The following is a 27,640-nucleotide window of genomic DNA, read 5'->3' as shown; positions in this document are numbered from 1 at the left end:
AAATGGTTGTGAAGCAGATAGACCGACTGAAGCAAAATAAGTCACCGGGTCCTGATGAGTTTTTTTCAAGGGTTCTAAAGGAATGCAAAATGGAAGTCTGTGAACCATTAACTAATATTTTTAATTTGTCTCTTCAAACAGGTGTAGTGTCTGATATGTGGAAGATGGCTAATGTAATTCCTATTTTTAAAACAGGGGACAAGTCGTTACCGTCAAATTACCGCCCAATAAGCCTGACCTCAATTGTAGGCACATTACTAGAGTCAATTATAGCTGAGATTATAAGAAGCCATCTCGATAAGCATAGCTTGATTAATGAAACTCAGCATGGATTCACAAGAGGCCGGTCTTGTCTAACTAATTTATTAACTTTCTTCAGTAAAGCTTTTGAGGCTGTTGACCACGATAAAGAATTTGATATTATTTACTTAGATTTTAGTAAGGCATTTGATAGAGTTCCGCACCAAAGACTGTTGAAGAAAGTAGCAGCTCATGGCATTGGGGGAAGGGTGCTCTCGTGGATCGAATCATGGCTCACAGACAGGAAGTAGAGAGTGTCCATAAATGGGGTTAAATCCGAGTGGGGATCAGTAACAAGTGGCGTTCCACAGGGATCAATCTTGGGCCCGTTGTTGTTTATAATATATATCAATGATCTTGATGAAGGAATTACTAGTGATATGAGCAAATTCGCCGATGACACGAAGATAGGTAGGATAATTGATTCAAACGTAGATGTTAGGGAACTTCAGGAGGATTTAGACAAACTCTACTCTTGGTCAGAAAAGTGGCAGATGCAGTTCAATGTAGATAAATGCACGTCACCACTGAGCTAAGTACACGTCACCACTGAATTAATTCTTTACAGGTATCCATCTTCTTGAACAGTCAGGCACCAGCCTTCAGAGCAAGGGTGGCCCGAAAAAGAAAAACTTTCACCATCATTCACTCCATCACTGTCTTGCCAGAAGGGTGCTTTACACTACAGTTTTTTAAACTGCAACATTAACACCCCTCCTTCAGAGTGCAGACACTGTACTTCCCATCTCCAGGACTCAAGTCCGGTTTGCCGGTTTCCCTGAATCCCTTCATAAATGTTACTTTGCTCACACTCCAACAGCACGTCAAGTATTATTCATTTGTCTCCATTCACTCCTATCAAACACGCTCACGCATGCCCGCTGGAAGTCCAAGCCCCTCGCACACAAAACCTCCTTTACCCCCTCCCTCCAACCTTTCCTAGGCCGTCCCCTACCCCGCCTTCCTTCCACTACAGACTGATATACTCTTGAAGTCATTCTGTTTCGCTCCATTCTCTGTACATGTCCGAACCACCTCAACAACCCTTCCTCAGCCCTCTGGACAACAGTTTATTTTTCATAATTTGCTTCAGATAGGATTATTTAATATTTGTTTTATATTTTATAGAAGTTTTGCTTATTAATAAAACTGTTTCTTATCCCATTATAAATTATTTTTCTATGATTTCATGAGTAGGAGTCGGTCCTTTCAATTACTGAGGGTCTTGAGAGGGCCATTACATCTTCACGGAAGATTAAACTCAACTGCAAATTTCAGTACCTCTTCTCTAACAGCCGATGGAAGGAAATGAGCCGAGAATCCTTGATTAACAACCTATTGACACGCACCTTAAATATGAATTAATCTAAGTCTGCCCGAAATGCCTAGCCATGCTAGGTGTACTAGTGGCCCCCTCTGTAATTAGTATTTTATAACATGTGAACCACACAATACCCAAAACCTGTAAACCCCACTTTGTAACCCTTATAGAGAATAAACTTGAATTGAATGAAGAAACAAGAGCTAATTCTAGGACTCAAATTTACCAATAACAATACAAACCAAACTACCAACTGGATTTAGTCACCAGAACCCACGGACACAGTGGCAATAACTTTCAAAAAGGTTATATACAAGTCATTCTCACTGAAACCTTATGTTAACTTTCTACGAATCTTCCCAGAGGGTATATAACTGCCCTTAACCTCACCAATGACCCTAAGGAAGTGGAGTCGTCGTACTCAACACCAGCGACTATAACACCAAAATGATGGACCACTTGATACCCAGCAACCTTAAACCTGCAAACATGCATGAACTACCTAAAATCCATAAATATAATATTATAATTAGCTGGAGTTCTTGCCAAACATCTTTCCTGCCTTATGGGGACCATCAGCCCCGCCCATCTAAAGCATTCATGCGACCTCGTCAACTGCATCACAGACCTCTCCATCCAAAACAAGAAACTATGTAGTTTGCATGTAATTTTCCTATTCACTAAGGTACCCACCATAAGCCACTGACGTTCTCTGACGTAAAGTTAATCAGGACCTAAATATTCCTCCACTTCCCGGAGATTTCGTTCACATGATTGAACTCTGCATTTATTACAATTTCTTTTCTTTCAATAACAGGCTTTACAAACAAACTTATGGTATGGGAATGGGGTCCCCCAACAGCGCTGCCTTAGCCAACTCATAGTACGTATATGGAACACCTGGAAGCAGAACATTTTTCCATCATTCCCACCAGCGTCACTTGGTTACGTTACGTGAACGACGCCATCTTAATAATTCCCAAACGTTTTGATGTGCAGAATCATCAGGGAAGGCTCAACGCAGATGAACCGGCTATCCAGTTACACTTGATGAAGTGTCCAATAACAAGTTACCTTTTATTAACGTCCTCATTCACAAATTAGATAATACTAAGTTTTCAAGTTTACAGGAAGCCTACAAGCAAAAGCGATCTCACACAATTTTATTCCAGTCAAGATACCAAGACTAAGAGGCATAATCATTTGGATTTTTCCTAAGAGCATACCGAATTTGCTGTCCAGAGTTTCTTGACGAGAAGTGTACACAGATACACCAACCCTTCACTGATCTACATTTCCCATCCTTTTTCATCAAACACTGTAAGAAAATAGCCCTTCAAATTACCAGTTCTCCATACACTAACACCAGTCCTAACAAAGTTATAATCCTTCCCTACAGCCAGGTTGCAATGAATATCTCTAAAGTATTCGCACAAGCTAACGCTAGTCGCAATTGTAACCAGTACTTCTGTAAAAGATCTGATATTACGAACACAGTTAAGAATGGTCTGTGAAACCTGGTCGTAATGAGAATATGGAGAGGAAGAAAACTCAGCAGTAGACTGTAATGTATATATGCCTTCACCAGATATCTATAGGTATGTACAATATGTACAGATAGAAATGGTAAGTGTACATCACGGTAACAGATGGCAAAGCAGAAGCCAGAGACTGTGCACCGTGCTCAACCAGCAGGTAGGCAAGTCTGTCAATTCACTTGGCACAAGTGAACCATGTTGCTTCAGCTTTGTCAGGCTTGCTTGTGATTCGCCAATGAACGAAGGTACCAATTTAACGATGAGTAACTCTATTGATCGTTAAACCCTTAGCACCCGGTTCGCTGGTTGGAAGGCAGCCTATATGGGAGTGTGACATACACCGAGAAAAGTGTAACTTACTCTTTGCATGCCACATCTGACTAGAAGGAATCTTAAAAACATTGATCCAATCAATGCAGGAGTTTATACTATTCCCATGTGGAGGTTGTGACAGAATATACGTAGGTGAAACAGCAAGAAACCTTGAAACACATCTCGGTGAGCACAAATGCGTTTAGGTGCGACAACTTGAACAATGCCTGTGTACAACACCAGAATTCCCCCAACCACCTGATGAAATTTAACGATGCCTGCCTAGTGATCAAAGAACCCAGTTTCCCTGAATCATCATTAATCGCTATTTCTAACACATTTAAACAGAATAAAGACAGCTTCATCATCTCTGAAGTACTGGCAAGAATTCTCCTCAAAGCAATAAGCCCTACCATCCAGGGCCGAATTTAGGGGAGGGGCCCTCCACCAAATGATGAAAAATATTATGCCACATTAAACTGAGACTTGAATAGATCGCGAAAAGAGAAAATGTATGCAAGATTTTGAATTTGATCTGATTGAAGATAACTCCTCAAATGTTTGTACATTACATTTGAGTTACACTTGTAAATGAACTGAAAGGGTGCTAAATTACACTATAAATTTAATTGTTTCATTTCTTCATCTTAAGAGGATGGGACACATATTGAGAGTGGTGAAAGTTTTCCAACCAAAGTCTTCTAACCATTAGAGTTAAACCTTCATAATGCAAGGGGCCCCCCACCAAACTGGGTCCTGTGCTCCCCATTAAACTGAGTCCCGGACCCCCCACCACCTAAATTCGGCACTGCTACCACTACAACTAATACAACTACTACCACAACAAGTACTACTACTACTAATACTACTACCACTACAAGGACTACTACCTACAGTGATTACATTGTTTTGCACCTGACTTTGTACCTATTTATACCTCTGTCCCTGTATTGTTTGTAACTTCTTGACAAAGAACTTGTGTCCTTTTACCTATTACTCTATAAGCCAATAATCAACTACAGTTACAAAAAAAATCGAATAAAATCCCAATGATATTATGTGCCTCGACTTACAGTAGGTATTCCACAATGTATTACAATGTATTGCTAAGTAACATGAAGCTTCATAGCTGTAATCAGTTGTTTGAGTAGTGATGTGTCTGAGTGGCGAAGGTAATGAGAAGGTTACATAAGAAAGAAGGAACATTGAAACATGGCTACTCGCCCATGCTAGGCATGTCTAAGACAGACCCACTCAAGAAGGAGCACTGCAGCAGGCCTATTGGCCCATGCTAGGCATGGGCCTAGCATGGTCGTTCCAGACCATGGAGCTACACTACACTTATTTGACTGAAGAAGCCTACTGTGTAGGCGAAGCGTTTCAATAATAAAGATACCCAACTGTTGCACATGTCTTCCTCATCAACTTGTCGGTATTGTATATCATTTTCTTACCTAAATAGGCTACCATAGTGGCAGGGGAAGTGGGGAGATAAAAATCAGTGTGGACATTTACATATTAATATATTATAATGTAAAATATGAAAGTTCGGGCGAGGGGAATGTTTAAGTTGACGGCTGATATGAGGTTGAATTTGAAAAAGACCAACCAAGTGTGGGCCAGCAGGCCTGCTGCTATATTTCTCTAATGCTGTGACCTGTTGCTATGCAGGATAACGATGAAGTTTCCTGGGAAGAGGGTCAGTTGTGTTGTAGAAGCCGTTGTTTTGGTTGAAATTGTTAGATATACAGATGAGTGATGATACCAAGATCCTGCATTTTTAGGTGTCCTCTTCCTTGGTGAAAAGCCTTGCGTCTCTGAAGTTAATTAAACAGTTGTGGAATTTCGGTGTAAAACTCAGGCATGTAAGTTGTCCATTCTACTGGCACGCTGGTGTCTGGATGTTTCGCTCACGTATATTTGGTTGCAATCGTTGAATGGAATTATGTATACCCCTGTAGAGGATTAAACCCGGTATCCCATACTGGTAATGTCTTTCTAGTGGATGCTGTGGTAGATACTTGGAATACGGCGATGGAATGTTAGAAACGTGTTTGACAATGGAGTTAGTAGGGAGGACTATGTATCCACCTTCTCTCCACAGTATCATCCCCTCAAGGAAGGTTCCTTGATATTGGTGAGGGGCTCTTGATTTAGGGAATTGGATCTGTGCTCCAATTTCCTGAATTAAGCCTGAATGCCTTCCACATCTCCCCCCCCCCAGGCGCAGTATAATCCTCTGGGTTTAGCGCTTCCCCCTTGATTATAATAATAATAATCCACAGTATCATGTCTGGGTGAGTTGATGGCGTTATGTGCATGACGTCTACAGTTCCTGATGAAGTGATGGGGATGATGAATCTTAGAAAATACTTGTTGGATGAAAGAGCAATCTTCCTCAAGGAATTCACTACTGCAGACTAGGAGGGTACGCAGGAAGAAGTCTATGATTACGCTGCGTTTAGTCTTAGTATCGTGTTATCGTGATGTGAGTGAAAGTGAAGATCGTGATGTTTGGTCGTGTTTTTCGGTAGACTTTACAGTGAAGCTCACGGTCAGCTTTACAGAAAAGAACATAAAGGAAATGAAGAATATCGTCGACTTCTAGCGTAAATTGGATTGAGGGCTCGACATGGTTGAGCTTGTGTTGGAGAGCAGGAACGTTGAAACGTCTGGGAGTCATGATGAATAGGTTGTCAGCTCAAGAGGGAATGATAGAGACAAACCACTCGGTTTCGAGATGTTCCAAGTAGTGGTTCACCAACGGCAGTCCAAAAATCTGTCGAGAGAGAAACATGTGAAATCAACTCACAGTTCAACAAGGTCAATAAACAAATACGATGAGAAAAATCCTCAAGCACTAAATAAGTTCTCTCCAAGAAAATGCTCACCATGAAGTAATTTCATCAAAACTTTCAAGATTCTAAACATATACGATATACTTAAGTATGAAGGGCTAATATAGGCAATTTTTTTTTTTCACTGTTGAAGAATGCTGTCAATCACTCCAATGAAATTGTTAACGTCATAAATACTCAGCCATATAGAATCAGTTAGGTTAACACTTTGGAAATACAGGAAACAACGTATCACACTCTAGAGACAGAAAATAAAGAATTAGACACAAAGAAGTTACAATGGAAAGAAAACAGACAGTTACAGAGTGGAACTTAACTGAGATGACTCGCATATGGAAATGCTTTCTACAAACAATAAACAACGACTTACAACAAATAAACTATTACCAGCACAGTCAGGTAAGTGCGACTTCCACAGAGTATTTTCCTTTTCTCCCTCTTCCTGCTGCTGCTGCTGCTCCTCCTCCTCTGCCTCCTCCTCTGCCTCCTCCTCCTCCACCTCCTCCTCCTCCTCCTCTGCCTCCTCCTCCTCCTTCCTCATATGGTCTCACGAAATAAAAACTAGTCGACCTTGACAAGACCAGGAGAAAGTCACCCCTGACATAATTGAACCAGACAGAGCAGGAGCAGGAGGAACAACTATTAGATTCAGACAACAGTAGAGCTTTCCATATTTACTGTTAATAATCACTTTAGAAAGATAAATATTTGTCTATAGTTACTGCTACTGCTCACCTCCACTCTCCCTCCCTGTCCTCCACTCTCCCTCCCTGTCCTCCACTCTCCCTCCCTGTCCTCCACTCTCCCTCCCTGTCCTCCACTCTCCCTCCCTGTCCTCCACTCTCCCTCCCTGTCCTCCACTCTCCCTCCCTGTCCTCCACTCTCCCTCCCTGTCCTCCACTCTCCCTCCATGTCCTCCACTCTCCCTCCCTGTCCTCCACTCTCCCTCCCTGTCCTCCACTCTCCCTGCCTGTCCTCCACTCTCCCTCCCTGTCCTCCACTCTCCCTCCCTGTCCTCCACTCTCCCTCCCTGTCCTCCACTCTCCCTGTCCTCCACTCTCCCTGCCTGTCCTCCACTCTCCCTCCCTGTCCTCCACTCTCCCTCCCTGTCCTCCACTCTCCCTCCCTGTCCCCCACTCTCCCTCCCTGTCCTCCACTCTCCCTCCCTGTCCTCCACTCTCCCTCCCTGTCCTCCACTCTCCCTCCCTGTCCTCCACTCTCCCTCCCTGTCCTCCACTCTCCCTCCATGTCCTCCACTCTCCCTCCCTGTCCTCCACTCTCCCTCCCTGTCCTCCACTCTCCCTGCCTGTCCTCCACTCTCCCTCCCTGTCCTCCACTCTCCCTCCCTGTCCTCCACTCTCCCTCCCTGTCCTCCACTCTCCCTCCCTGTCCTCCACTCTCCCTCCCTGTCCTCCACTCTCCCTCCCTGTCCTCCACTCTCCCTCCCTGTCCTCCACTCTCCCTGCCTGTCCTCCACTCTCCCTCCCTGTCCTCCACTCTCCCTCCCTGTCCTCCACTCTCCCTGTTCTCCACTCTCCCTCCCTGTCCTCCACTCTCCCTCCCTGTCCTCCACTCTCCCTCCCTGTCCTCCACTCTCCCTCCCTGTCCTCCACTCTCCCTCCCTGTCCTCCACTCTCTCTCCCTGTCCTCCACTCTCCCTCCCTGTCCTCCACTCTCCCTGCCTGTCCTCCACTCTCCCTCCCTGTCCTCCACTCTCCCTCCCTGTCCTCCACTCTCCCTGTTCTCCACTCTCCCTCCCTGTCCTCCACTCTCCCTCCCTGTCCTCCACTCTCCCTCCCTGTCCTCCACTCTCCCTCCCTGTCCTCCACTCTCCCTCCCTGTCCTCCACTCTCCCTCCATGTCCTCCACTCTCCCTCCCTGTCCTCCACTCTCCCTCCCTGTCCTCCACTCTCCCTCCCTGTCCTCCACTCTCCCTCCATGTCCTCCACTCTCCCTCCCTGTCCTCCACTCTCCCTCCCTGTCCTCCACTCTCCCTCCCTGTCCTCCACTCTCCCTCCCTGTCCTCCACTCTCCCTCCATGTCCTCCACTCTCCCTGTCCTCCACTCCCCCTCCCTGTCCTCCACTCCGTCCATGTCCTCCACTCCCCCTCCCTGTCCTCCACTCTCCCTCTCTGTTCTCCACTCCCCCTCCCTGTCCTCAACTCTACCTCCCTGTCCTCCACTCTCCCTCCCTGTCTTCCACTCTCACTCCCTGTCCTCCACTCTCCCTCCCTGTCCTCCACTCTCCCTCCATGTCCTCCACTCTCCCTCCATGTCCTCCACTCTCCCTCCCTGTCCTCCACTCTCCCTCCCTGTCTTCCACTCTCCCTCCCTGTCCTCCACTCTCCCTCCCTGTCCTCCACTCTCCCTCCCTGTCCTCCACTCTCCCTCCATGTCCTCCACTCTCCCTCCCTGTCCTCCACTCTCCCTCCATGTCCTCCACTCTCCCTCCATGTCCTCCACTCTCCCTCCCTGTCCTCCACTCTCCCTCCCTGTCTTCCACTCTCCCTCCCTGTCCTCCACTCTCCCTCCCTGTCCTCCACTCTCCCTCCCTGTCCTCAGCTCTCCCTCCATGTCCTCCACTCTCCCTCCCTGTCCTCCACTCTCCCTCCCTGTCCTCCACTCTCCCTCCCTGTCCTCAACTCTACCTCCCTGTCCTCCACTCAACCTCCCTGTCTTCCACTCTCCCTCCTTGTCCTCCACTCTCCCTCCCTGTCCTCCACTCTCCCTCCCTGTCCTCCATTCTCCCTCCCGGTCCTCCACTCTCCCTCCCTGCCTCCACTCCCCCTCATATCCTCCACTCTCCCTCCCTGTCCTGCACTCTCCCTCCCGGTCCTCCAATCTCCCTCCCGGTCCTCCACTCTCCCTCCATGTCCTTCACTCTCCCTCCCTGTCCTCCACTTTCCCTCCCTGTCCTCCACTCTCACTTCCTGTCCTCCACTCTCCCTGTTCTCCACTCTCCCTGCCTGTCCTCCACTCTTCCTCCCTGTCCTTCACTCTCCCTCCCTGTCCTCCACTCTCTCTCCCGGTCCTCCACTCTCCCTCGCTGTTCTCCACTCTCCCTCCTTGTCCTCCACTCTCCCTCCCTGTCCTCCACTTTCCCTCCCTGTCCTCCACTCTCTCTCCTTGTCCTCCACTCTCCCTCCCGGTCCTCCACACTCCCTGCCTGTCCTCCACTCTCTCTCCCTGTCCTCCACTCTCCCTCCCTGTCCTCCACTCTCCCTCCCTGTCCTCCACTCTCCCTCCCTGTCCTCCACTCTCCCTCCCTGTCTTTCACTTTCACTGAACTGTCCTCCACTCTCCCTCCCTGTCCTCCACTCTCCCTCCCTGTCCTCCACTCTCCCTTCCTGTCCTCCACTCTCCCTCCCTGTCCTCCACTCTCCCTGTTCTCCACTCTCCCTGCCTGTCCTCCACTCTCCCTCCCTGTCCTTCACTCTCCCTCCCTGTCCTCCACTCTCTCTCCCTGTCCTCCACTCTCCCTCCCTGTTCTCCACTCTCCCTGCCTGTCCTCTACTTTCCCTCCCTGTCCTCCACTCTCCCTACCTGTCCTCCACTCTCCCTCCCTGTCCTCCACTCTCCCTCCCTGTCCTCGACTCTCCCTCTCTGTCCTCCACTCTCCTTCCCTGCCCTCCACTCTCCCTCCCTGTCCTCCACTCTCCCTTCCTGTTCTCCACTCTCCCTGCGTATCCTCCACTCTCCCTCCCTGTCCTCCACTCTCTCTCCCTGTCCTCCACTCTCCCTCCATGTCCTCCACTCTCCCTGTCCTCCACTCTTCCTCCCTGTCCTCCACTCTCCCTCTCTGTCGTCCACTCTCCCTCTCTGTCCTCTACTCTCCCTCTCTGTCCTCTACTCTCCCTCTCTGTCCTCCACTCTCCCTCTCTGTCCTCCACTCTCCTTCCCTGTCCTCCACTCTCCTTCCCTGCCCTCCACTATCCCTGCCCTTATCCCTCCCCTCTCTCCACTCTCCCTCTCAGGCCTCCACTCTCCCTAACCTCCACTCTCCCTGCCCTCCACTCTCCCTGCCCTCCACTCTTCCTGCCCTCCACTCTCCCTGCCCTCCTCTCTCATTGCTCTCTACTTTCTTGCCCTCCATTCTCCCTGCCCTTCACTCTCTCTGCCCTCCACTCTCCCTTCCCTCCCCTCTCCCTGCCCTCCACTCTCCCTGCCCTCCACTCTCCCTGCACTCCACTCTCCCTGCCCTTCTCTCTCCCTGCCCTCCACTCTCTCTGCCCTCCACTCTCCTTGCCCTCCACTCTCCCTGTACTCCACTCTCCCTCCCTGTTCTCCACTCCCCCTCCCTCTCCTCCACTCCCTTTCCCTTTCCTCTACTCTCTCTCTCACTGTCCTCCACTCTCCCTCCCTGTCCTCCACTCTCCCTCTCTGTCCTCCACTCTCCCTCCTTCTCCTCCACTCTCCCTCCCTGTCCTCCACTCTCCCTCCCTGTCCTCCACTCTCCATCTCTGTCCTGCACTCTCCCTCCTTGTCCTCCACTCTCCCTCCTTGTCCTCCACTCTCCCTCCTTGTCCTCCACTCTCCCTCCCTGTCCTCCACACTCTCTCCCTGTCGTCCACTCACTCTCCCTGTCCTCCACTCTCCCTCCCTGTCCTCCACTCTCCCTCCCTGTCCTCCACTCTCCCTCCTTGTCCTCCACTCTCCCTTCCTGTCCTCCACTCTCCCTTCCTGTCCTCCACTTTCTCTCCCTGTTCTCCACTCTCCCTCCCTGTCCTCCACTCTCCCTCCCTGTCCTTCACTCTCCCTCCCTGTCCTTCACTCTCCCTCCCTGTCCTCCACTCTCCCTTCCTGTTCTCCACTCTCCCTCCCTGTCCTCCACTCTCTCTCCCTGTTCTCCACTCTCCCTGCCTGTCTTCCACTCTCCCTCCCTGTCCTTCACTCTCCCTCCCTGTCCTCCACTCTCTCTCCCTGTCCTCCATTCTCCCTGTCCTCCACTCTCCCTCCCTGTTCTCCACTCTCCCTGCCTGTCCTCTACTTTCCCTCCCTGTCCTCCACTCTCCCTCTCTGTCCTCCACTCTCCCTACCTGTCCTTCACTCTCTATCCCTGTCCTCCACTCTCCCTTCCTGTCCTCCACTCTCTCTGTCTGTCCTCCACTCTCCCTGCCTGTCCTCCACTCTCCCTCCCTGTCCTCCACTCTCACTCCCTGTCCTCCACTCTTCCTGTCCTCCACTCTTCCTCCCTGTCGTCCACTCTCCCTCCCTGTCCTCCTCTCTCCCTGTCCTTTACTTTCCCTCCCTGTCCTCCACTCTCCCTCCCTGTCCTCCACTCTCCCTCTCTGTCCTCCACTCTCCTTCCCTGTCCTCCACTCTCTCTGCCCTCCACTCTCCCTGCCCTCCACTCTCCCTGCCCTCCACTCTCCCACTCATCCCTCCACTCTCCCTGTCCTCCACACTCACTCCCTGTCCTCAACTCTCTCTCACTGTCCTCCGCTCTCCCTCCCTGCCCTCCACTCCCCTTCCTTGTCCACCACACTCCCTCCCTGTCCTCAACTCTCTCTCACTGTCCTCCACTCTCCATCCCTGTCCTCCACTCCCCTTCCCTGTCCTCCACTCCCCTTCCCTGTCCTCCACTCCCCTTCCCTGTCCTCAACTCTCTCTCACTGTGCTCCACTCTCCCTCCCTGCCCTCCACTCTCCCTGCCCTCCACTTTCCCTGTCCTCCACTCTCCCTGTCCTCCACTCTCCCTGTCCTCCACTCTCCCTGTTCTCCACTCTCCCTGTCCCCCTCTCTCCCTGCCCTCCACTCTCCCTGCCCTCCACTCTCCCTGCCCTCCACTTTCCCTGCCCTCCACTCTCCCTGCCCTCCACTCTCCCTGCCCTCCACTCTCCCTGTCTTCCACTCTCCCTTCCCTCCACTCTCCCTGCCCTCCACTCTCCCTGCCCTCTACTCTCCCTGCCCTCTACTCTTCCTGCCCTCTACTCTCCCTGCCTCTGACTCTCTCGTCGTGCCCTTTATTCTTTCCTACTTTCACTCAATCCCTCTTCTCTTGCCTTCTACTCCCTCCACCTCGTCCTGCCTCCATACACTCCTTTCTTTATCCTCCATGCACTCCCCCTCTCTCTGCCTTCACTCACTCCCTGTCTCTCCATCTCCACCCACTCCCCGTCTCTCTGCCTCCACCCACTCCCCGTCTCTCCATCTACACCCACTCCCCGTCTCTCCGTCTCCACCCACTGTCAAATGGGTTTTCGATAACGTGGATGGGGTAAGAATACTCACGTAGGCTGGTAGTACGTATAATATAAGGGAAAGTATGGGAAAGCACCAACAGCCGACTAGCCTTTCTCTGCTCCCTATCTTCGACTGACCCACAAGTGCCTATGGGTGAGGGTGTTTGAAATCCTGCTATGGTCAGCAGCAATATGAATAACAGTGATTCACACAGATGGTTGGTAGTGAGTCATCTACTGGTACACTGGTTACTGGTAACTGTTTACTAGGAACTGGTACTACTACCGAGAGCTCGGCGACGCTAACGTATGTCGTCCCGACATACAACTAATACAAACTAGAGATGGCAGGTGGGCTGTTGGTGCTTTCCCATACTTTCCGTTATATTATACGTACTACCAGCCTACGTGAGTATTTTTACCCCATCCACGTTATCGAAAACCCACTTGACAAATGGTGGCAGCGGTGGGATTGAACTCTTGGATAGTCAAGGTCCATCTGGCTAACCTTCCAATAGGTTGTTTGTTCTGAAATAAAGGTATCAGCGGAGCGTGGTCTGTCAAGACATGAACAGAGTACTGATAATTAATGTCTCTGAAGTGCTTTAAAGACCATACTATTGCTAAAGCTTCTTGCTCAGTTATTGTATAATTACGTTCAGCCTTCGTAAGGACTCGGCTAGCAAATGCAAGTGCGTTGTACTTGCCATCAGTCTTCTGAGCTAGTACGGCACCTATGCCAATAGAACTGGCATCAGTAGTCAGATAGAAGGGCTTAGAAAAATCTGGAAATTTCAAAATTGGAGCAGATGTTAGTTTTTCTTTTAGAGTTTGGAATGCTCTTTCTTGACAGAAGGTCCAAACAAAAGGAGCATCTTTCTTAAGCAACTCAGAGGAGCAGCTATGGAAGAAAAATTGGCAATGAAAGATCTATAAAAACCTGCTAAGCCCACAAAGGATCTTACGGCATCAGCAGTTTTGGGAGTTGGAAAACTTAGTACTGCAGTTACTTTACTTTGGTCAGTTGTAACCCCTCTAGGAGTGACTACGTGACCAAGAAACTTAATTTCTGATCTGAAAAATTTACATTTAGACAGCTTGATCTTTAAATTGGCTTCTTCAAGCTTACCAAGTACTACATCAAGTCTTTTCAAGTGTGTATCCACGTCTTTAGACATGACGATTACGCCATCTAAGTACACCATAAGTGCATTACCTATGAGACCTCTAAAGATATTAGTTATGAGCCTTGAGAACGTGATAGGGGAGGATCGTAATCCAAAGGCCATACGGAGGAAGTGATAATGACCTGTAGGAATGGAGAATGCAGTTAGCTCTTGGCTGTCCTCGTGAAGAAGGACTTGTCAAAACCCTTGTAACAAGTCCTGGGTTGAAAAGACTTTATCTCCAATGTTACGTAAAAGATCACCCAGGACAGGAAGTGGGAAGCGATCTGGAATAGTTTTCGCATTTAACTTCCTAAAGTCAATCACTGGGTGCCAAGTACCATCCTTCTTAGGCACTAGGATCAAGGGCACATTCCAAGGTGAATTGCTAGGTGCAATAACTCCATCATCAAGCATTTGATTGATCAATTCTTCTGAACTTGTGAATGAGGCATTCTGTACGCAGGTATATAGATAGGTCTAGTACCAGGTTCAAGTGGAATACAATGGGACGTTTGTTCAACAGAGTCAACAAACGCTTGACTTCATCTGGGAAGTCAGTGGGAGCTAAGTCTTTCTCCTCAACTGGTGGAACAGATTGATCCGGTGAAGTGGATGAGGTCTCCCCGGTAGAAATAGCCCCGACCCACTGGTTAGGTGACAACTCATCCTCTACCTGAACAGGGTAAGGATAGTGAACAAGGTCAACAAGATTGGTATTTGCTCTGAGGCGAACACTGTGACCAGAAGTGTTAGCTAGGAAGAAGTGGATCTTACTATCTCTTACAACATGTAAGGATGGTTCAACAAATAGACCTTTTACTTTGCAGGAATCACTGTCAACTAGGGCGTTATCACCATCTGGAACACTAGGAACAACAACAGACACACTAGTGAGGGCACTAGCCGCGACAGAAACGTCTTTCTGCAGACGGCATGTGACATCAACAAGAGATGGCATTACTAGTTGCAAGTAATTGTTTTCCGACAAGGCGTCCCCTGTGGAGATACTACTACTTGAACTAGCAGACATTGCAGGGATAGGCTCAGCACTCAAGGTAGAGCGTCCTCGGACACTTGAGGTAACTGGACACTATTTTGCAAGTCTGAAGTTGCAGGAACACAGACAGGAGTGACATGATCATCAGTGCCTGACCGCTTGGGTACGCTACTGGAAAATGCACTGGCCTGTAAGGACTTAATTCGAATGTCGTACTCTGCGGCAGTATGGCAGATCTCGGATCCAAGCTGGTAACCCCAAAATGGTACGATCAATTCATCAATTTGGGCATGCCATCGATAAGGGTCGAGCACAATGCGTAAGTCTCGCATGGAAGCAAATCCCAGTAGAAGGTCACCAGGGAAAGTAATCTGGTCGACAACAAGGAAGGAAGCAGTGAATCTCTCCGTCTCCACCCACTCCCCGTCTCTCTGCCTCCACCCACTCCCCGTCTCTCTGCCTCCACCCACTCCCCGTCTCTCCGCCTCCACCCACTCCCCGTGTCTCCGTCTCCACCCACTACCCATCTCTCTGCCTCCACCCACTCCCCGTCTCTCTGCCTCCACCCACTCCCCGTCTCTCCCTCTCCACCCACTCGCCGTCTCTCCATCTCCACCCACTCCCCGTCCCTCCGCCTCCACCCACTCCGTCTCTCCGTCTCCACCCACTCCCCGTCTCTCCCTCTCCACCCACTCGCCGTCTCTCCATCTCCACCCACTCCCCGTCTCACCGCCTCCACCCACTCCCCGTCTCTCCGCCTCCACCCACTCCCCGTCTCTCCGTCTCCATCCACTCTCCGTCTCTCCGCCTCCACCCACTCCCCGTCTTTCTGCCCCCACCCACTCCCCGTCACTCTGACTCCACCTACTCATCCTCTCTGTGCCTCCACCCACTCCCCGTCTCTCTGCCTCCACCCACTCCTCGTCTCTCTGCCTCCACCCACTTCCCGTCTCTCTGCCTCCACCCACTCCCCGTCTCTCTGCCTCCACCCACTCCTCGTCTCTCTGCCTCCACCCACTTCCCGTCTCTCTGCCTCCACCTACTCCCACTATATCTGCCTCCATCCACTACTACACTCTCTGCTTATACCCACTACCGCTATCTCTGCCTCCACCCTCTCCCACTCTCTCTGCCTCCACCCACTCCCTTTGCTTCCACCCACTCCCTCTGCCTCCACCCACTCCCCCTCTCTCCTCTCCACTACTTTTCGTTCCCTTGCCTACCACACTTTCCCTGCATTTACTCTATTCTGTCTTCCCTTTATTTGATCTCCAATTTCTTCCCTAGTTTCCTAGTTATACTCTCTCTCTCTCTCTCTCTCTCTCTCTCTCTCTCTCTCTCTATCTCTCTCTCTCTCTCTCTCTCTCTCTCTCTCTCTCTCTCTCTCTCTCTCTCTCTCTCTCTCTCTCTCTCTTCTACTTTTTCCTCTTCTTATTGCTCTTCACTCACTTTTAATTCCTCCTGCCATCCACACCATGCTGCTCTCCCTTATATTGCCTCTTCCTGTTCTCCACTCACTCCTCTTTTCGTGTTTTCAACGGCAGTGACTTAGCGTACGTAATAAGGCAAATAGATTATTGGGATTTATATCAACAAGTGTAAGCAACAGAAGTCCAGAGGTCATACTGCAGCTTTATACATCATTAGTAAGGCCTCACCTAGATTATGCAGCTCCAATAAGAAATTTTTGGAAATATTCCAAATACTTTGGGAGTTATGTGGGAGTAAAGGGCAGATTTTTTTGCAATATTTCAGGAACTAACAAACTTTATTTTTTTTTGTGAAATAAGGATAAGTTATTTAGAGAAAAGGTCACAGGGAAAATAAGTATTAACATTGTTCTCTCGGCACCAAGTGTCCAAACAACCTTACGTAGTCCCATATAAGAATAAATTTGGCCACAAGGGCATTTTCAGTAAATCAGTCTTTTCTCAGTTGTTGTTTGAGGTATATTTTTGATAAATATTTTCAAGAAAGAGTGAAAACACTTTGTCTTGTGCACCAAAACTGGAGAAAATCGGACGGTAAACAAAAGAGTTACAAATTTTGCCCTACCGGCTCCTTAATGTGCTGATGTATTTCAGGATATTGGTCCGTCTGAGATAACACGAAAATGCCTCGAAAGTTTGTCTTCGAAGCTGATTCCTCTTAGTGGAAGCTTTGATTTTTTTTTTGTGCTGCTGTATGTGTCCTATTTTACCATTTTTTTTTTTTTTTGATGAACTATTGTTGATGAGATTCGTGAATATTTCCTCTGATTCACTTCAGTTCATCAAAATAAATATAAATATTTAACTATATTAAAAACCTTTACTGGACTCTGCAATGTTCTGTACGCATACACTGACGTATAAAGGGTTGGGGTTATACAACACTGGGATACCTTTCTCGGATCGCCCTGTAACCAAACTATATCTAGTTCTAAAAGTAATTTACTGTAGCATTCTTCCGAACATGTAGTCTATATTTCCTTGTTATGCTCCTATTTCTATCAATTCATCAACTCTGTGTGGGATTTTGGGTAAGATGAGCACATAAATAGAATATAATAAAAGGAACCACAGAGGGATTGTACTCATCTTTTGTTGCTGACGACTTGCAACCTTCGCAGCCTCTCCCAAAGGTTACACCTTCGACGTACACGTCGTCTAATGGCCCAACAATGCTGTGTAAAAAGAGTGTACAAAATGTTAGTACATACCTAAAGAGTGCATATGCCACTGTTTCATGTATACATATGTAAGGTCGTGGACTAAATATTACCTGTGTGGGGGTGATGGCCCACTCATCACGGCGTTGGTTTGGAATGACCTATCATAACACTCCCTAAACTTTTCTGCTGCGGATGAATAGTGAAAATAAAGGCCAGATAAAGACCTTCCAGGGATGTCTGTATACCTGGAGATACCAGGAGAGGGCTTGGGGGTCAACGACCCCGCGGCTCGGTCTGAGCCCAGGTAGCGTACCCACGTGAATTATATACACCTCGTACGAGAGCTTGATTGCAGAGGTGAGATAATGAAATAATGGCACCCTCACTTCGTCGCCTGCTCGACTCTTTTGGGTGAACTACACCGGGTAAAACCCCGTTTACACAGCACACGTGCACGCAGCGTTGGCTCGTCAACGGAGTCTCGACCTCGATAGACGATACTCTACTAAGCACAAATAGAAATCCGTAACACTTCACGGCAGGAGGGATTGACAATAATGTATCGAGGAGAGTCAATTATTCCTTCCTCTTCTCATCCTGGATATTGTCAGTGGCTAAAAGTTTATGATGCACACGAGGTACGGCCACGACCGTCTCTGCATTTCAACGTAGTATGGCCCGATGGCTCAGTATGGCCCGGAGCCCTCATCACATCTTCCACTTCGCTGAAAGAAACTACAATCTGCTTGTTGCTACGTTCAAGTCCTCTTTCAGGGACGGATATTCTGCTGACGCAGGATTGACAGGCATGGGTGCCGACTCGGACTACTCAGAATAATCAGAGAGGAAAGATACCCCTAGTTTAAAATGTCGACTATATACTAATGAGGTCTTGAGTGCTTCTAGAGAGTTTAGGTAAATTCTTTAGGATTTTTCCTGGCTTGGGGAAAGAGCCAATGTTTTAGATCAAGGTCTTTAATTTGAGCAAAGATTAACTAATCAGGGTAGCTCCTGTGTATCTCTCAGTAGTAGTACCAGTTCCTAGTAACCAGTTACCAGTAACCAGTGTACCAGTAGATGACTCGCTACCAACCGTCTGCGTGAATCATTGACTGTTATTCATATTGCTGCTGACCATAGCAGGATTTCAAACACCCCTCACCCTGTAGGCACTTGTGGGTCAGTCGAAGATAGGGAGCAGAGAGAGGCAGGTCGGCTGTTGGCGCTTCCCATACTTCCCGTTATATATTATACGTACAAACCAGCCTACGTGAGTATTTTTACCCCATCCACGTTATCGAAACCCACATGACATATCCGCGAGCGACTAAAGTGTCATTGTTACCTCCTCTCGGTCTAATAGTCATTTGAAGAGCTGTCTGATCCTGCTGGAGCAGACACAGTTTTAAAATAAATGAACATTTTCGTATGCTATGATTTTACTCTGTTTAGTGCAGATCAAGAGCCCTTTTATCTCGGAGTGGAAATATTGGCGATCCCTTCTCGACTAGAATGCTGAAGTCCATATAATCGTATCATACTTCAATTTAAAACTGCTTACATAGGCTATAGTATCACAAGAGTTATGTACCTCCCCTTCTCGCTTATGGCAAGCTAGAGTTGCATTTGAGTCCATATGACCTTTTCGTGCCCTTAGCAAAAGTGAGAGAGAGAGAGAGAGAGAGAGAGAGAGAGAGAGAGAGAGAGAGAGATCCCAGCTGAAGGTGGTCTCCTCCCCCCCCCCCCCAGGGGGCGTTACTGGCCCCAGGGATAACCATTACCTGGGTTTTTGGAGAAAATAATTTTCTCCACAAACTTCCTGTTATATTAACAACACATGGTTCCACTCAGATTACTTCACCCAGAGCAAAATATAAACGAGGAATAACGGGAAAACAATATGTATGACTTAACGCTGCAAGGCCTTTTACACTCAGAATATAGATATATTAAAAGCCAAACTGAAACAGGAGGCGGTGAGGTTCTGACCAGAGGTTTGGTAATACAGGGGAGGAAGAAGGATGGGTAAGGATGGAATGTTGAAAAGGTTTGGGAGGGTGGAGGGGGAGGTGGGGTTTTAAAGGTAAGTGACTTATCCACTTTGGTGCAATTTAAATACGTGTGTGTGTATATTGTGTAATTAGTAAAAAAGTTGAATTTATGAGATAGGTTTACCTCCTGCCCGTCAATTGCACACCGCTATACCACAGGAGCAAATACGCAAACTCTTTAACAACTGGAAACACATCTTGATCTTCGTAGTGAGGTTGAGAATTTATGTTGTGAAGTACGGAAGAACATTGGAAATAAAGACCAAGGATACTAGAACCTTCAAAGTGCTGTCGTGAAACCGTATTGGGATGCAGGATGACGCAACAGTATTAGCAACCAGGCTACGGTGCTAAGTGTGAACGTGCTTACTCAGGGAGTGAGTCGCCTGGCTAGCCCAGGTTTAGATCTTAGTGAATATAATAAATATTGTTCTCCTAATACTGATAACAAGGGAGAACTTAAAAAGTGTAAAAAACTAAATTCCTGCAGACAAAATGGGATGCTCATTCAGTAACAAAGTTGAGATTATCACATGGCATAATTTTAGATAAAATTCACTGAATTTTAACAATGTTTACTCTCTTGCTGGGACGCTCATGGTCGAAACATTTTCACAGATTCAGTTTGAGCTCACTCTCATGGTGGAAGATTACTACATTACACATGACTCACGAAATCGTAATGACACAATTGCAAACAAACCATACCACGGGTGGGATTTGAACCCGCGGTCAGAGAGTCTCAAAACTCCAGACCGTCACTAGAGTTTTGAGACTCTCTGACCGCGGGTTCAAATCCCGCCCGTGGTATGGTCTACATTACACATCCAGTGCATGGATCGGAAGACTTAGACAAGAGCATTATGAGCCCATAGATTCTATAAATTTACATATGCATGTGAAAATCTTGGCTTATTTAAGCCTGTCTACACATATGAGCAGAGGACTGATTCGTGTATCTTTGGAAATATGCACAGAAAAAGCCTCAGCCGAGGCTAGGTTAGGTAAGATTCGTCCGGAAACAGGACAATTGTTTCCTAACGCGTGTCGTAGTCATATGATGATCCACAACTCTGTCATCCGCCCGTTTAAAAATTAAAAGTATTAATAATCCATATAAATAACACTTGCCTCCCCGGCGGGGAATCGAACCCCGGTCTCCCGCGTGACAGGCGGGGATACTCACCACTATACTACCGAGGACCTTTCAATCCTGTTGTTTGTTTAATAGCTTCAGTGTGTATCCCACACTAATTCTACGGGATTAATGTGGGACAATTGGCTTAGGGACTGAGTCCCATTGCTTTGACAGCTAAACAAATTACATTGGTAATGAACTATGGGATTAGTGTGTAATAAGTCCAGGGATTTGGTCTCAGTGATTTAACAACTAAGTAGATTACAATGGTAATGAACCATTTACAAGTTTATGATCTAGTAACAGTTGTAATGAGTTGTTTATGAATTCGGTCACACAAAAGCATTAAAAAGTAGTGTATATGTAGTCAAGAGTAATTTATAATGTATGAACTTAGACAAGTTGAAATAGCTATGGGTTATTTACAATAGAAAAAGACGAGATACTTTTCCAGAATGGATAGTGTTGAGGCACTGTGGATACAATATTCTAATATATCTTGAACATTAGTGAGGGTGAGCTGTCTCTGAATTAATGATATTTTTTTTCGTATTCCAGCAGAAAATGATGAAGGGTGTGGCAAAAGTTTCTTAAGTAAAGTTTATATTTTGATAGGGCTACTTCAGCTGGTGATGTGGACTCCTGGAGGTACGTGTAACCCAGTCGAATCCGAGCAGTGACGACATATAGGTGTCTGCTAATCATTTTTGGATGCACCATAGACATGCGGCTTCTAGAAGATAGAAGGATGATAGATGGATTGTCTAGTGGCAATCTCCCTCACTCTAAATAAAGGCAGTTAAAGTTTTTTCGTACTGTTGTCCTCAGACTACTAGTGAACAATCCAATGTTGTTATCCGCTTCTTCCTCTTCATCAGGTCTATCATGCATTTGAAGACCAGTGCGAAATGAAATCCACAGATGTACTCTACCTCCACTGTCTGCAATTCTTCCTGTCTTACTTCTGAGACAAGCCTGAAACAATTGTCCCTTGTAGAGATACGAACATTTATAGATGATTGATAATCTCTTATAATGAACGTGTCGACTGTAAATACAGTGACACATGTGAGTGCAAGGAGTATAGCAAACAGCTCAATTTGAAAGCAAAAACCCAGGTGTTGACGCATGCTCCAATTTCTCTATAGGAGCCATTTCTCTGCATGTCAACAACGGCATTATTAGCTGCAACAGTGGGTTAGTGAACAGAGCTGCTGTATGACTAAGATATCAGTACAACTTAAAGGATAGTGTCTATCATCACGTCGAAGCTATGTGATATAATATGTTTTTTGGGTGGGAAAAGTGAGAGATAGCTGTATAGAAAGGGAATTTCCTATCGTGCAGAAAAGTATGGATGTTGTCTTTTGCGATAATATTCGTGTTTTTGATTCACTTGAAAGTCAGTTTCATTTTTTCTATTCTATTTGTTGGAGTGCTCACCTGTGGTGATGACAATTTAAAGGGATTCTGTATAAGGGTTTGGATAGGTTTGCTTTAGCACATTAACTCCAAATGGGGCATTTTTTTCAGTGTCACGCATGAAGTTCTTTCACTTCTACTACCACTACCACTTCCTGCCTATAAATACCCGTCCTGCTCTACTTCTTGTTAGTGTGACTTTGTAAATGGTCCAAGTCGGACAGAAGCGTCGTCGTAAGCTCCTCTCTTCTATTTGCGGGTTATTTGTGTAAAGTTCTTTCATCATGGTTAGAATTAGTTATTCTACGATAGTCCTCATTGCTTCATTCTGCAAATTTTTACACCACCTCCAAAGGATGCGGCATAATGAACAAGTAATTTAATACAAGTATAATACGTAATTTTCATAAATTCACATTACCTCCAAACCTGGAATTAAACCCATGCCACAGCTTTAAGCTCTCTCAGTCTATGTCTTGACAATAAAATCTTGTTATGCAAATCCAAATAAAGAGACCTCAGATCCAAGATACAAACATCTGGTCACATATTCGAGTCGAGACTCACTATGGAATGGGATCCTACAATCTACGCCTCTCCATTGGGAAGGACGCCTGTTTAGCATCTTAATTTTCTCAGATCCTAACATGAATCTAGTGCATCTCTAAGATGTTTTATAAATATCGTGCAACTTATTTCTTTCCTGAAAGGAACGTCTCTGCATTGTTTAAATAATTAAAGTATTTTTGCACCATACATCATAAATAAACAAAGCAATGTGTATTTCAAGCCTAAAATGCTGATATCTAGGAAGTGTACTTTAGACTTAAATACAGATAAGCTCTTTAAGAAACATATAACATATAGAAACAGCCTTTTTTGAGATTAGTGGGAATATCAGTTCATTTATTTGTAGAATGTCAGATGTGCAAGAAAGGTATAAAATACCGACAGTATGAAAGTTAAGACACATATGCAACATCTGGATATCATTATTGTAGACGTTTCGCCATCCAGTGGCTTTATCAATACAGATTCTAGGACATAATTAGAAGACAGTAGAACTATATACAAAAGATGAGGTAATCAGTCCCTCAGCCTTGGAGTTGGTGTTGAGAGCATCGTGGTGGTGGAGAATCTGGTGCAAAGGCAAGAAGACTGGCGGTTATATAGGCGTCAGTGGATAGGGACGTGTAGCAGACGAGGGCATAGTCGAACGCGATTTTCAACCATATTAGAGCCTGTAAGAACCCTGCAAATTGGCTGGAAGCAAGAGCCATCTTTCCTTGTTCCTCCTGGCTTGAAAGGAATATTGTAGAATCGGCAATTATTAAGCATGATAGGCAGTCATTATACTACGTCAGTGAAGGGCTGTTCAAATTAGATGTATTTTTAGTTGAGGCAATAGTACACAGTTTAGAATTGGGCTCTTATACGTATGCATCAGACTGTCTTAAATGTGTCAAACTGAGGAATTAGGACGTTCTTTTTCTGCAGTTTCTGAAGATTGGACCATTGTTTGCCTCAGGATTATGTAGGATGAATATCGATGGCCATCTTGTCATTGCAGATGCCTCCCCTCCCTTTAAACGAGTTTGTTAATGAACCCTGTTTCCTTTACATAACTTTTAGAAGTCTCCCCTCTATACGTTAGGGTTTTCTCTCGTCATTTAAAGGACACGCTGTCCTGTGGAGGGTACAATATAATTGCCAGTGACTCCTATGTCGCATACAATATTTATATACGTATTTAAAGTTATTGTTGTCATAGTGAAATATGACTGAATTTAGTATTATTCCTACGTTAATTTCGTTTAGGTTACAATATCAATACTTGTGGGATTCTTCTAATGCTATAATATTTGTGGAAAATTTTTTGATTTTCCGAAGCTGTAGCGCCTAATAGGTGTTTAATGTGTCGATATGAGTCAAAAATGTATTTGACAATAGGATAGAACCAAGAGTTCCCTTTGCGCATGCGCGGATGTGCGGGGGTAGAGGTCGACTCGGGGCATGGGGGAGGCGGGAGTGTTTTGAATGTAGTGAGGAGGCTGGGAAAGCATGGAACCAGGAAATTGGCATTCACGGCGGCCTAAGGATTAATATAGGCCTCATTTCATAATAGGAAGTGTCGTAACTGTTCCTGGTGGAGAGTGAGGGAACGTGATTTACAGGACCACCGTAATAAAGTGGTAAAATGAGTGAATAAGGGTAGGACCGGGTGACTGGCGCGTCACCATGGACTGTGTCCCGGGGAAAATTACCCTTGGTTTAATCATCACTCATCGGTCTCAGATCTTAATGGAGTGATCTCTAATGCGTATAATAATTATGAGACATTAAATCGTCTTGTGAATTGTAATGTAATTAATGATAATAACGCTAAGTTAAGAGAATGCGTGAAGTGAAATAAGTCGCCTTGCTCTGAGTGAACACGTTAGACCTCGTTGTTCCCGAGACGAGGAAAGTGAAGTTCATTGAGTCACGACTTCTAAACCAGGACAAACCAACGGATACCTCGTCCTGCTGGAATGAGAACTGTGTCGTTGTAGCAGGACATCGAAATGAGATGGTGAATGGAGGAAATAAGGAGTATCAATCACCCACAGTTAAGTAACCCTTCTAGTTATAGCAGACTGATACTGGCCAGTTAGGTATGTTGTAATTGGATAGGTTATGAGTGATCCAGCTACATCAAGTGACCCCCAGTGAATATCTGGTAAGTGGAGAGATTATGTACAAGTGTTTTTCCTTGATGGATATATCCATGTGTGACCTACCCCCCCCCCTTCATTCAGTTACACTAATATAATCTATACAGTCCACAATTAATTAGTAGCACCGTACTTGTGGGTGCTATCCAATCCATACTGGTCTCGGATAGATATGGATAAGATTTTGAGGTCGAAGGGACCACCTGCCGTGACCAGGGGTGGTTAAGTTTTCTCACATGTCTACACGGGGTGACTACGGTAAACAATATGGTTGTCTCCCAATGAGATTACTTGTATGTAAATAATGTTGAGGTACATACAGGTAATCACCCCTAGAAAATTTTCCACAATATTCATCTATCTGGCTGTTGTGTCTGTGGGCACTTCCGGTGCCTTCTCCTCTCTCCCTCCGGTCCTCCGGGAACGTATTCGCGTGGAAACACTCCTCTTTTCTGCAATTTTGCAAGCTCCTGATGTGTTGATTGCAACACGAAAGACCCAGTTATTTTTTTTACTGTCCTAGAGCTATCATTCTACCCCCCCCCCTCCATGGTTGTTTTGCATTTACATATACATACATATTATTGTGACCACGAACGAGTGGTATTGATCAATAACAACATTGCACTAGCCAAGAACTCGAACCCATGCTGCTTTGGCCTGCCTGAGGGTGGGCGAAAACACATGACGCCCTTATCCACCGGACCATACGTATGGTCCAGTGGATAGTGGATATATATATATATATATTTATATATATATATATATATATATATATATATATATATATATAAAAGTTAAGAAAGCCTAGGGAATGAATGGATTTTTCAGTTAAAAACAGAGTAAGGGAGTTAGTAGATGGGGAGATGGAGGTATTAGGTAGACTTTGGGAATATTTGGAGGAACTTTTAAATGTCGCCGAAGAAATGGAGGCGGTAATTTCATGCACTGGGCAGGAAGGTATACCATCTTTAAGGAGTGAAGAAGAGCAGGATGTGAGTGTGGGGGAGGTGCGTGAGGCATTACGTAGAATGAAAGGGGGTAAAGCAGCTGAAACTGACGGGATCATGACAGAAATGTTAAAAGCAGGGGGGATATAGTGTTGGAGTGATTGGTATTTTTGTTTAATAAATGTATGAAAGAGGGGAAGGTGCCTAGGGATTGGCAGAGAGCATGTATAGTCCTTTTATAAAGGGAAGGGGGACAGAAGAGATTGTAAAAGTTTTAGGGGAATAAGTTTACTGAGTATATAGGGAAAAGTGTATGGTAGGGTTATTATTGAGAAAATTAGAGGTAACACAGAATGTAGGATTGTGGATGAGCAAGGAGGTTTTAGAGTGGGTAGGGGATGTGTAGATCAGGTGTTTACATTGAAGCATATATGTGAACAGTATTTAGATAAAGGTACGGAAGTTTTCATTGCATTTATGGGTTTAGAAAAGGCATATGATAGAGTGGATAGGGGACCAATGTGGCAAATGTTGCAAGTATATAAAAAAGGTAGTAATTTATTAAATGCTGTGAAGAGTTTTTATGAGGATAGTGAGGCTCAGGTTAGGGTGTGTAGAAGAGAGGGAGACTACTTCCCGGTAAAAGTAGGTCTTAGACAGGGATGTGTAATGTCACCATGGTTGTTTAATATATTTATAGATGGGGTTGTAAAAGAAGTAAATGCTAGGGTGTTGGGGAGAGGGGTGGGATTAAATTATGGGGAATCAAATACAAAATAGGAGTTGACACAGTTTGTTTTTGCTGATGATGCTGTGCTTATGGGAGATTTTAAAGAAAAGTTGCAAAGGTTGGTGGATGAGTTTTTGAGGTAGAAAGTTGAAAGTGAACATAGATAAGAGTAAGGTGAGGAGGGTATCAATTGATTTAGATAAAGAAAAATTGGATATCACATTGGAGAGAGGGAATATGGAAGAAGTGAATGTTTTCAGATATTTGTGAGTTGACATGTCAGCAGGTGGGTTTATGAAGGATGAGATTAACCATAGAATTGATGAAGGAAAAAAGATGAGTGCTGTGTTGAGGTATATGTGGAGACTAAAAACGTTATCTATGGAGTCAAAGAAGGAAATGTATGAAAGTACAGTGCTACCGACTCTCTTATGTGGGTGTGAAGCTTGGATTATAAATGTCGCAGCGAGGAGGCGGTTGGAGGCAGTGGAGATGTCCTGTCAAAGGGCAATGTGTGGTGTAAATATTATGCAGAAAATTCGGAGTGTGGAAATTAGGAGGTGTGGAGTTAATAAAAGTATTAGTCAGAGGGTTGAAGAGGGAGTGTTGAGGTGGTTTTGTCATTTAGAGAATGGATCAAAGTAGAATGACACAGAGATGGCATAAATCTGTAGGGAAAGGAGACCTGGGTAGGGGTCTTCCTCGAAAAGGTTAGAGGGAGAGGGTAAAGGAGGTTTTGTGGGCGAGGGGCTTGGACTTTCAGCAAGCGTGCGTGAGCGTATTAGATAGGAGTGAATTGGGACAAAGGGTTTTTGGGACCTGACGATCTGTTGGAGTGTGAGCAGGGTAATATTTATTGAAGGGATTCAGGGAAACCGGTTATTTTTATATAGCCGGACTTGAGTCCTGGAAATGGGAAGTACAATGCCTGCACTTTGGAGGAGGGGTTTGGGATACTGGGAGTTTGGAGGGATATATTATATATCTTTATATATACTTCTAAACTGTTGTATCTGGGCGCCTCTGCAAAAACAGTACTCACTTAATTGTGGTTGCAGGGGTCGAGACTCAGCTCCTGGCCCCACCTGATTATGTATGGGTGAGGTGAAAGTGTTGAATGGTGATGAAAATATTTTCTTTTCGGGGATTTTCTTTTTGGGTCATCCTGCCTCGGTGGGAGACAGTCAACTTGTTGGAAAAAAAATATGTATATATATAAGGTGTGTGTGTGTTTGTGTGTATTAATGGTTATAATTATAACCTTAATTTTTAAAAGGATGGACTGGTAAGCCAGCCGAAGAGAAA

General features: G+C 45.9%; 1 non-coding gene across 1 annotated transcript; it reads right to left on the bottom strand.

Annotated features, from left to right (window-relative positions):
- Positions 1-20,512: 20,512 nt before the first annotated feature.
- TRNAD-GUC (transfer RNA aspartic acid (anticodon GUC)) lies at positions 20,513-20,584 on the bottom strand. Its single transcript has one exon. It is a non-coding gene; the product is annotated as a tRNA-Asp (tRNA).
- Positions 20,585-27,640: the final 7,056 nt, after the last annotated feature.

This window comes from Cherax quadricarinatus, chromosome 15 (assembly GCF_038502225.1).
Source record: "Cherax quadricarinatus isolate ZL_2023a chromosome 15, ASM3850222v1, whole genome shotgun sequence".
Classification (NCBI taxonomy): domain Eukaryota; kingdom Metazoa; phylum Arthropoda; class Malacostraca; order Decapoda; family Parastacidae; genus Cherax; species Cherax quadricarinatus.
This window is presented reverse-complemented; position numbering and strand designations above follow the sequence as displayed.